Here is a 12,238-nt window from a genome sequence, read left to right as displayed (position 1 = left end):
CGCTTCGACTCCAGAGGACGCCCTTGTCGCGCCGCGAAACCCCCGGGAGCGCCGTCACACCCGCACCGGCCAATCACGACGCCTCGGAGCAGTCCGACACTCAACCAATCGTTCGCGGTTTCCGGTAGAAATAACGATTAATTCCCGAAACTCGTCACGAGGTGGCGTACCTAGTCCCGTTTTGCTCTTTTACGGAACCGAGGCTTAAAATCTCTTTTAATTGCGAAATTTACCTTAAAAACGCGTCACGTCGTTTATTCAAAATGAAACGATTTACGATACTAATTATTCCTACCCAATAAATTTCCAAAAGCAAATCAATTGAATTTTCGCCAACATATTTGATAAATAAAACGCGTCTGCCAGGCAATTCGAATGAATTGTGGTCTCATAAATAATTCGTTTTCACGCGCTGAAGAAATTTTCTAAAATAATAAACAGTAAAACGCAAAACAGCCATTTCAGATAAAACAGCCCAAAATTGATCGCAAAAAATGTTGTTTAAATTAAATGAACATCAAAATTAGAATATTAACTTAATATTCTAACTGCGATATTCAATAGTGGCGATCGTATTAAATAATGCAAGGATATATTAACCACTTTGTAGGAATGGGGCCACGTAAAAAGATTGTCTAGAGTAATAATTCAGCTAACGCCCGAGCTTCGAATTTTTTTCGTCTGGAGAAGCTAAATCAATCTTGTGTTGATTGATTTACTGCCCGAAACCGTCGCCTCATCATTCACGATACGGACGGGGGGGAGGCGCGGGAGGGTGGCGTTGACCCCGTCACGTTGACCCCGCCCCTTCGCCGTTTCACGAAAATTTACGACTTCGTCATCCCGCTTTTGGCCAATAGCGCGGCAGGAAGGCGGGGTTTATCCCCCATAACATTATCCAAGCGGCCTCTCGCGTGCCAGAACTTCCACAATCTGACAAATGCGAATTAAATACGTGACGTCATCGTATACGTAACCGCTACGATCAATATTAGCCACAAAAATGTACAATAAATTAATGACACTTACGCATTAGTACAAATGCGCCACACTTAAATTGTTAGTTAAAATAGCGTAATTTTTCAATAATATAAAATTATTAAATAATTTTTAATGCTAATTTTAGTTGCGTCAAATGAATTTTTATATTCAATTCAATTCAAATGCTCTTTTAAAGAGATCTGTAAGTCTGAAAATATTGTTTTACAACACCTTTTTAAAGAATAACTGGTTTTAATTAATTTTCATTCTTATTTTGTAACAAAATTTACGATTAAACGAAAAATAATTTATACTGGCAGTCTGAATAACATTTATTATAAATAATAACATTAAATTTAAAATAATGTATTTTTGATAAGAGAAAAATCGGTTAGAATTCTAAAGAAATTCAGTCCAGAATTTAAACAGTTAATATTGTCAACCAATTAGAAATAAATTTAAAAATAATTAAAAGTTCATTTGCATTAGGAAGTTGCAATACAGTGAATGCCAAATTTGATATGACAAACGTGCGTAACACGAAATCACGCGATTTTCCTTGTTCTAAATAGAGACTGAAGTTAAATTGAATCAAAAGTAAATAATATAACTCCTTACGAGAGAAGTATTAGCACGTTTGATTTTTTACTTCTGGTCGCACTTATTAATGTCCGCATAAACTTCTTATGTTTACCAACGATCTTATAGAAACAATCAGCATGTTAATTTGCAAACAATGTTTCTGTTCAATTAGAAAATCTTTGTTATCCATTTAAGATATCGTATGTATATTGACCATATTATTCTCAGTCCAATCTAAATTTTGCGATTTTTCTAATTAAATTAACATGCATGCACATGAATTACGTGATGGTTGTTAAACAAAAATTAATGATGATTTGTTTATAGAATTTCTCAATACAATTGGAAATTGACCTTAACCAAAAGGATGTAATATTACGGTTTTTGTACAATATAATTTAGTGTTAATTCTGCGCCATTTTGTTCAAATATTTTTTTCTATAAATTAAATATTTCCGTTTTAAATAGTCAATTGTCTATAGATTTATCAGTTCTGTGGTCATGGCATTGTTAAATTTGAACAATGCAGTGTGAAGGAGGTTTGAGTGTCGGACTATTTACTGTTAAACTCAATTAATATGATACAAAGTGAAATATTTTTAAAGTTTAAAATTTTAGATCTGGTCAATTATTAGAAAATTCGGATCATAATAATAATTAGGATAATGGAAATTATGTGTAAATAAATCAATTTCTTAAAATCTAGTAAATATATTAAAAAAATGGGTAGATTAAATATTTAATAAAGGCACTGCACGTGTGAAGAATATTAATATCGAAAGCCAAAATATCAATTGATAAATGTTGGTGCTCATTAGTACTGTGTAGAAACTCGGGCTTTTCTCGCTATATTTGTTGCAATTATTTTTTAAATAAATCTCTATTTTAAACCACTATCCGTCTCGCTTTTTAAACTTTTAAAATATGTTTAAGTAGGGATATATCAATAGATATAGCTTTAGTTGAAATATTAATAGATATAGCTTTATTTTAAATATTAATAGATATAGCTTTATTTTAAATATTAATAGATATAGCTTTATTTTAAATATTAATAGATATAGCTTTATTTTAAATATCAATAGATAGAGGCTTAATTAAAATATCACTAGATAGAGCCTTAATTGAAATATCAATAGATAAAGCCATAATTGAAATATCAATAGAAGTATCATAATTTGAAATATCAATAGATAGAGCCTTATTTGAAATATTAATAGATACAGCTTTATTTTAAATATCAATAGATAGAGGTTTAATTGAAATATCAATAGATAGAGGTTTAATTGAAATATCAATAGAAATATCCTAATTTGAAAAATCAATAGATATTTCCTAATTTGAAATATCAATAGATATATCCTAATTTGAAATATCAATAGATATATCCTAATTTGAAATACCAATAGATAGAGCTTTAATTTGAAATATCAATAGATATTTCCTAATTTGAAATATCAATAGATATTTCCTAATTTGAAATACCAATAGATAGAGCCTTAATTTGAAATATCAATCTATTGATATTTCAAATTAAGGCTCTTCGGATTTTTTTTCTTCGAGTAATCAAGTGATTAAACAACACTCATTCTGCGTTGAGTTTGCAAGTTCTCTCCCCCACTGGTAAGAGGGATATCTCCCCAGTTCTTCGGTTTCCCCTTTCCATAATAGATTGCCGATGATAGTAAGTGTAGGGAGCTGTTGACTCGCGTGGCATGAAGGGTTTCCAACATCCGACCACAACGCGCATTAAATAGCGGCTATGGTCAAAGTTACGAACTTATATTACTCTACCATTTACCGTATGCGTGACAAGAAAAGTGATATGCTATTAATTATACAACATCGTTAGAAATAAATTTGTTAACTGAATACGTTTTATATGGACGGAAAAATCAGTTGTTAAAATAACCGAACCATGTAGATTCGGACCAAATACCGTAAAGTGCGGGGCCTTGGACGATTTTTGAAGAATATTTTTGAAGAACCATATTTTTGTAGAATAATTAAAGTCCTTCACCGAAAACGTGTCTAGGTTAACGGTAATAGTTAGTGTAGGGAGCTGTTGGCTCGATCTCGTGGCATGCAGGGCTTGCCACCACCCTCCTACGCATTGTAACCCGGCCACCTGAATTAAGGGCTTCAAAAGTCGCATGATGACTTAGGCCTAAGGTGGTGCCTTGGGTATTAGCCTAGCTGATTATTATTATTATTATTATTAATTTTAGTTCAATTAAATGTTGCTCGTATAAATGTTTATAGATCTGTTTATGGGATCTGATTATTAAACCGTGGGCAGTTTTCCACTCTAAATAAAGCTAGGTTTTCAAAGGCCCTTGAATAGTGAAAAAAAGTTGGGCTTTTGTCGTCCACCAAAGTTGGTCTACCGGAATTTCAAAAGCCTACAGAAACACACCAGCGGAAGCTCAGACTTCTTATGTTAATTGTCTTTGGAAACGATGTTGATACACTTATAAATATAATAAAAGTATTGGAGCCGGCTCCTGGAGCCGTGCAAAGCCCTAGATATAACTTAAGTTGAAATATCAATAGGTAAAGCCCTATTTGAAGTATCGATAGATATAGCCATATTTGAAATATCGATAGAGATAGCTTTATTTGAAATATCAATAGATATAACTTTAGGTGAAATATCGATAAATATAGCCTTATTTTAAATATCAATGGATATAGCCTTAGTTGAAATATCATTAGATATAGCCTTATTTTAAATGGCAATAGATATAGCCTTATTTTAAATGACAATAGATATAGCCTTATTTTGAATGGAAATAGATATAGCCTTATTTTTAATTTAAATAGATATAGACTTAATAAACATTCAGAGTGCCCTGTTGGAATCTCTGGCCTAAATTTTTGACTTTTGATATAGATATAGCCTTATTTTAAATGGAAATAAATATAGCCTTATTTTTAATGGAAATATATATAGCCTTATTTTTAATGGAAATATATATAGCCTTATTTTTAATGGAAATAGATATAGCCTTATTTTAATGGAAATATATATAGCCTTATTTTTAATGGAAATAGATATAGCCTTATTTTAAATGGAAATAGATATAGCCTTATTTTAAATGGAAATAGATATAGCCTTAGTTTTCAATACACCGAAAAATCTTTGCAACCCTTAAATCGATAATAATTTAAAAAATTCAACAATAATGCTAAATATTGAACTATTCAATTTCAAATAATTCAATAACAATTCTAAGACTATTAATTCAAGAATATACAAGTCATACTTTCAATGATGATCAGTTGAGCTATGTAGATCACGTTTAAAGATACCCTATTTAAATAGCCTAATTTTGGTTAAACCCCTGGTAGCCGAGTTCTCCCTGCGCACTTGTGTGCTGCGTGTGGAACACTTCTACAGGCGCAAATAGGCCAAATGATTGACGATTCCGATAACTTCATATCTATATTTTTACACATAGTAATAGAGAAGGTTACAGTTTAAAATAAAAGTGACAAATCTGAACTATTGAGAATTAACATTTTTAAATAAAAGCTTATACATTCAGAGATTAATTTTTCGTGTTCTTATTTCAATAAGGTAACAGCGTAAGTAACATAATATAAAATATGTATGACGCGTACTATTTTCCCGATAGTAATATTGTAATAATAGTCTGTTTAACATATAAATAACTTATTGACTAAAGATTGGGCACTGTTCGCGATACCCGAGAACTATCCACCGATAGCCAAGGCTTATACAAAATTTAAACGTTTTCACAAATAAATTTACCGCTGATTTTGGTAATATCATGATGAACTATCAAATTAAAACTGAAATATAAAATTAATTATTATAAATAAACGTTTCGTATCTGAAGCTACTTGTAATCCATTTATTTCTCTAACGTATTTGTAGACATCAAACTAACTTCATCCATCACTATTGTTTACAAACATTATTCAGTGTCATGTTATGTTAATTACGGTAATAGTTTAATAATTTATATTTTTTATATATTTTGTTAATAAGAAATATATAAAACACGAAATATTATAATAATAAGGATAATGTTCTTGAAATAAAATACTTCGTTAAATTTTATATATTTTTTATTAAGAGGGCTAAGCCTAAGTCTAAAAAGTGGAAACTTGCAATAAGAATTATTAAGAATTTAAGTGAAAACGGGCAAAAGAGTCGTACGACTGAAAAAACACCTACGTTCGACGACGCGAATGACTGCAAAGACAAACCAAAGGACCTAAACCCTCAAAAGTTATCACACTTCCAAAATTAGTTAATTAAGAGAATATCGATTAGAACTACGGGAAAGTAAGTGCCAAAATAATAAGTATAATGCCAAAAATATTAAATTTATGTATTCTCTTCAGTGAAATTTATTTTCGTTCGAACATTATTGGGTTTCATGACGTGATGGAGACGTCATCGATACGAATGAATTGATTCGTGAAATAAAGGCGTGTCTTTCTGATATCATTATCAATCTCTTAGATTTCCCTTTTTTATAATGTTATGTGTAAAACGCCATACAGGATTTCATTTAAAATCGATTAAATATTTGGAAAAATTCTGGCTATACTTAATTAGTCTACAAATATGGTCATTGGTTGTAAACTTGTATGTAATTACGTTTAGAGATTACAAAGGCCAGTATCTTAATTAAACAAAAACCAAAGATTGCGACAAATTAATTAAACCCCCCCTACGCATTGTAACCCGGCCACCTAAATTAAGGGCTTTAAAAGTCGCTTGATGACTTAGGCCTAAGGTGGTGCCAAGGGAATTAGTCTAGCTGATTATTATTATTTTTATTTACATAAAATAGTAGCAGACTTAATCAGAGGCGTAGCGAGAGGGGCATCGGCCATGGGCGCCAATGGCTAGGGGGCGCCAAAGAGGCTCCCAAAGTATTAAACTCATTTTTCTTGAAACTTGAAAAGTACACTTCTTTTTAAATAAAATAAAATAATGTGGTTTTTCAGAGGCAACGGGCGGGGGCGCCAATTTGAGTGTTTTGCCCTCCGCGCTACGCCACTGGACTTAATACAGCAACACAATTCGAGAAATAAAATAGCGGAACAACAAAGAGACTTTGCGGGGTCGATTAATTTACCTAATTTTAGTAAGGGAACGTGTTTAGCCTTCAAATTGGAATATTTTCCCAGTGTAATATAACACGGTAGGCGGAATAATCAAAACTAGAGATAGAGGATGCTAGATTTATGTGCCTTTTGCATGCCGGGAACTCAGATAGAAATTCACGTAGGACGTCCATTACCCCGTGATGTGTTGTCGCTCTCAAAGACGAAACCGACTGACTTATTTATTTTTTTACCTGTTAGCTAACTTGCTAAATTCTTATCTTTTTGAGAAAAAACGGAGTTAAAAAACACGATGGGCCTAAAATTCAACGTTCTCCGGATTGAAATAGCAAAAATATTTCGACTGCCGAAACCTTTTCCCAAATCTTGATTTTCGTCTTCTAAAAGTTAAAAAATATCTTTATATAGAAGTAAGAAAAAATTATTTACAGCAATTGCCAGTGCGAGATCTCTGGTCCTTGGGGGTTCAAAAGTGACATATATAGATTTTTATTTACGAACTTTGTAATCGTGATTGTAAGGCTAAATTCGACCACTTTGGTTTTAGTTTATCCGGTTTAATTAAAATTGGTGAATCGAATCTGGGAGTTCAGATAACGGGTTGATTTTGCCGTGGATACGACTCCAGATAAAGTCAGACGTTCGCGTGCCTTACGCTCGTTATTAAAGTGTACATTTGCGTGTTTATTTAAACGATTCTGTATAACAACGACCAGGCGTACGTGATTTAACACACGCAATTCTCCTCTCTTCTGTGAAATGGGTAAAGTTAATTCGTTCATTCAAAATTATACGATGTTAATATAATCATAAGTAACATAATAACAATAAGTATGACAATTAACGAGATTTACAACCAAACTGATTTTCATAGTTATTGCGTAATCAAGATGTTTTCTCAGCACAGAGCCCTCTAGTGTCTAAAATACGCGAGACTTCCGCTAAGCCGAAATATCTGGTTTCCGATAGATAGGCGGAATATTAGGCTAAAATGATAAAAATTAAAAATGTTTTTCTCGGCGCCACGAGCTCGTGTTTTTTTTATCACGCGGGCTTCTAAACAAAGCCAAAGCCCCTCGCGACTCCAGAACGTGCTCTCCGATATTAGGCTTAAAATTGTATCAAAACGTAGTCATCCAAAATGGTAAGTCGCGAGTCCAAATCACAGCTTTAAGAGACTATCTGCAGTGCCGAAAAAAGGTTCGGTTAGAAAATTAGCATTAAAGCAATAGGAAGTGTCATACTTATTGTTATTATGATACTTATGATATAATATAACACGTTAAGAACCAAAATTCAGTTCTATATTCTAATTTTATTCACTAGAAGCATTTACCTTCGCGGGTTCCATCATTCCAAAATATGCGAGACTTCCCCTAAGCCGAAATATCTGGTTTCCGATAGATAGGCGGAATATTAGGCTAAAATTAAAAAAGTTTTTCTCGGCGCCACGAGCTCAAGTTTTTTTATCACGCGGGCTTCAAAACCAAGCCAAAGCCCATCGCGACTCCAGAACGTGATCTCTGATATTAAGCTTGAATTTTTATCAAAACGTCGCGAGTCCAAGTCACAGTTTGAAGAGAGTATCAGTGCCGAATAAAGGTTCGGTTAGAAAATTAGCATTAAAGCAAAAGGAAGTGTCATACTTATTGTTATTATGTTACTTATGGTATTGCTAAAATTAGAGCCTTCTTTAGAAATCTAGCATGGTGATTTCTCCAATAGGGAAAGCCGGAGATTTCATACCCAGATTACATCGGCTTGTTTCTATAGGCAGAAGTTTTGGCGGGATGTTTACGCGAACACAATGCATTAACGTAACTGATATCGCCGAAGTGACCGAATACAAGTTCTTATCTGCACTTTGAAAGTTCGTAAAAATTCTCACAATTAAGGGTGCTATAGGTATTCTTATTCAGGATTTGGTAAAGTAAAATCGCGTGAATATTCACAGCTAGACTTAAAACAAATTACCGCTTTAAGAAATTGAGGTCCCGTAAATTACCCTGAAAATTATACTTAAATTTAATATTTACTGATATAACCGAATAACGTTATCAAACTGAATTTTAAATAAAATATCTAACCACACAAAGCGAAATCACCGAAAATAGTAAATTTTGTATTTGCCCAACTTCTAGGGCTTCGATTTCAAAAATTTATGAGAGGCTATCGATGCCGAGGTATGTAAATTCGAACGAGATATCATTGACGTTTCTAGACCTAACTGTTGAAGAGATATGCACGACACGGCGGCATCGGCGGCATTGGCTACACTGTACGTGAAACTAATACACACAAATCCTTAGGATTGTGTGTAAAAACCGAGAGGAAATAGAACACGTAGACGTATGTGATTGGAATACAGGATAGTGAGTTTTCCCTAATTATTGGTATTTATTTAGTGATAATGCTCACCATCTCTTATTTGGTATTTTGCGATGTACAGCATATGGCTCTGATGCAATGCCAAAAGCCCTTTAACGTACAACGCCATTATTCCGAAAACAATCTTAAAGAGTGGTGGATTAATTACAACCCGGGCTCCATACACTGGAACGTGGCTCTACCCTCGTCTTGGTCCTTTTGGCAAAGTTATGGGTCTCTAGATTTAAGCCTTACAGTCTATTGGTTAATCCGCCACCGATCTTAGTAATACAATTGTTTTTCAACGTGCGAATAAACTCTGTACGTGTTAACAAATGTACAGCTACGGGCACCAATGGAGATAAATCAGCTTTAAGGAATATTTATTTAAAAAGCCTCCCTTGAGAAATCTGGCTAAGATGTCGACTCTAGCTTTAAAGTAGAGTTGTAAGTCGGAAAATTTTCCGGAAAATGACCGAGGCCTTTTTACGGGAAAATTTTCTGTATTTTTCCGAAAAAAAATAAAAAAGTTTTAATTCCATGATTAGTCTAATATTGTTTGCAAATTTAAATAAAGCGGAATTTTCGCCTCATTTTTTCGAATCTAAAAGTAAAACTAAACCTCTAGACTAGTTTAAACTGATTAACAATGTAACACTATTAATGTTTTGTAGTATGTTTAATGTTTTAAGACGTTTTATATCGATATAAAGTTAAAACCATTAAAAACCCTTAAAAAGTAATTTATGTTTCAATTTTTTATTTTTCCGATTTGCGAAAACTTTTCTGGAATTTTTCCGCATTTTATTTTTCCGGAAAATTAACAACTCTACTTTAAAGCAAGGCCTAATGGGTGAAATAATGTATTCTATATTTACTTCAGAGTAAGGAATATTTCAAAATTTAAAAAAAAGCTGAATATTGAAGATAATCTTTTTTGATGGAAAAGCATGGAATTAATTAGGCCGAAAATTGTTGAAAATAGCTGAACTCATTGAACACAATGCAACGATATTTGTGGTAAATTTATCTCTAGAACAACATATACTTCGTCTCTAGGTGTAATTAACGAATATTCATCCTAAAATATTTTGTTAGTTTCTCTAGAAAAGAGGGTTGAATTCCATTTAATATAATGTGTTTAAAGTTTTCTTTTAGTAATTAAAAATGCCGCAATGTTTACCCAATTTGGCTGAAATTTGGTTTAATTCGAGAACATCCAGTAAATTGACGTATATGTTTATTCTTGAAGCATAGATAGGTTGACAATTTTTTATAATCTGAATGTTTTTAAATTATCAAAATAATTATATAAAAATTTTACCATTTAACTGTTGGGAAAGATAACGTGTTGATAAAAATCATACTTTAATTGAAGCGAAGATTCCGGTTTCAGTCTATTTGATCGAACGGGTCCCATTTGATAGAATTTCCATTTGATCGAATGGCATTTGATCGAACGAAATTTGATCGAAAGCTACTGTGGGGTAAAACTACTAGTTTTTGGGAGTAAATCGAAAAGGCAACGGTGCATACGGCCTGCGGCGCGCGTACATCAACCTAACCTAACCTAACCAAAAATAACCTGACCCTATTTATAGATATCAAAAACAACGGGCCGTTAAGGTCGATGTCATAGAAAATTCCATCATATAGTGTATAAAGTAAAAATATCTTCATCTTTGTGGCTTAATACAGTTAAAGCAATGAATTATTCCATCATTATTCCTTTTGCACTTCATATTGACATTCGGTAAAATAAAAACATCCCAACTGGTACTATAAATACTTTTGAATTCGATCAAATAGTATTCGATCATTTGAAGGTTCGATCTTATGAAACAAATGACAAATGGGATTCGATCAAATGGAATTTCGATCAATTGCAACGATCGACTGTTGATCACATATTTTTCGATCAAATGGACCAACACCAAGATTACGTATAACTTAATAAAATGGCGAAATGTTCTTTCGTTAGTTAATTAGCTAAAAAAAATAATAATAATAATCAGCTAGGCTAATACCCAAGGCACCACCTTAGGCCTAAGTCACCATGCGACTTTTAAAGCCATTAATTGACGTGGCCGGGTTACAATGCGTAGGAGGGTGGTGGCAAGCCCTGCATGCCACGCGTTCGAGCCAACAGCTCCCTACACTAACTATTACCGCTAACCTCAACAAGCTTTTGTGGAAGGGGAAACCGAAGATCTCGGGGGAAAACCCCTTAAACCTGTGGTTAGAGAACTTGCAAACTCAACGCAGAAGGAGTGGTTCCGAGTTTTCACCCTAGCTAGTTAGCACCTCATGTACAGGAAAAGTTAACCGATTTGAATGAAAATTTGGCCAAATCTAGGACTACCCAATACCTGAATCCTTAATTTAAAAATTTCAACTGTGGTCGGAGATATTTGAGGTTAAACTTTATAACATTCTAGTTTATGTGCGTAAAATATTATCAATCAACGCGTTGAACATATTAAAAATTTTCAGTCACAGGCCAAAAAAAAAATAGGTTTCATAAATTATGCTATTCATTCCGCGTGCCGAAAAATAAATTCAAATCAGATTCTATTCAACTATTTTCCTAATTATCTGCCGGGGAACAAAACGCGTGGAAAAAATATGCTTCACAAACTTACTAGGCCCAATACGTTAATGATAATTTAGGTCTACGGTTGGTATATAACGACCGAAATAATTAATAATTAACAAACTAAACCATAATTATCTATCGAGAAAGAGACGCGTTGAAAAAACCATGTTTTACAAACTTACTAGGCCCAATACGTTAATGATAATGTTTGGTATATAACGGTCGAAATGTTACGATTCTGTATTTGAAAACCACCAATAAAAACTGCGCATTAACCAAAGTGAAAGTGCCGAGGTAGTGCGCCATGGGAGATCAACTTATTAGCGCCACCATCGGCGACTCATATAAAGAAGAGCGTTGAAATTGAACTCCTACCAAATTACTTCCATAAAACTCCGTCATCGGTGTTGTGTAATCCTACTTATTTGGGCAGCCAGGGCTCCTTAGCGCGGCCGGATCCCTAAGGACCTAGTCTCGACCCCTCTTTTTAATACGACTCTTTGTTTATTGGAAGAATGGCCAATCTTGACTGCCATCCTTACCATACCCAAATTTTATGATTTTTAGCTTAACTATAGACCTAAATACGACGGGTGTCGGCCTAAG

Source organism: Leiobunum rupestre, chromosome 11 (genome assembly GCF_980474605.1).
Source record: "Leiobunum rupestre chromosome 11, qqLeiRupe1.1.hap1, whole genome shotgun sequence".
NCBI classification, from domain to species: Eukaryota; Metazoa; Arthropoda; class Arachnida; order Opiliones; family Sclerosomatidae; genus Leiobunum; species Leiobunum rupestre.
The sequence above is the reverse complement of the archived record's forward strand: the minus strand, read 5'-3'. Positions refer to the sequence as shown.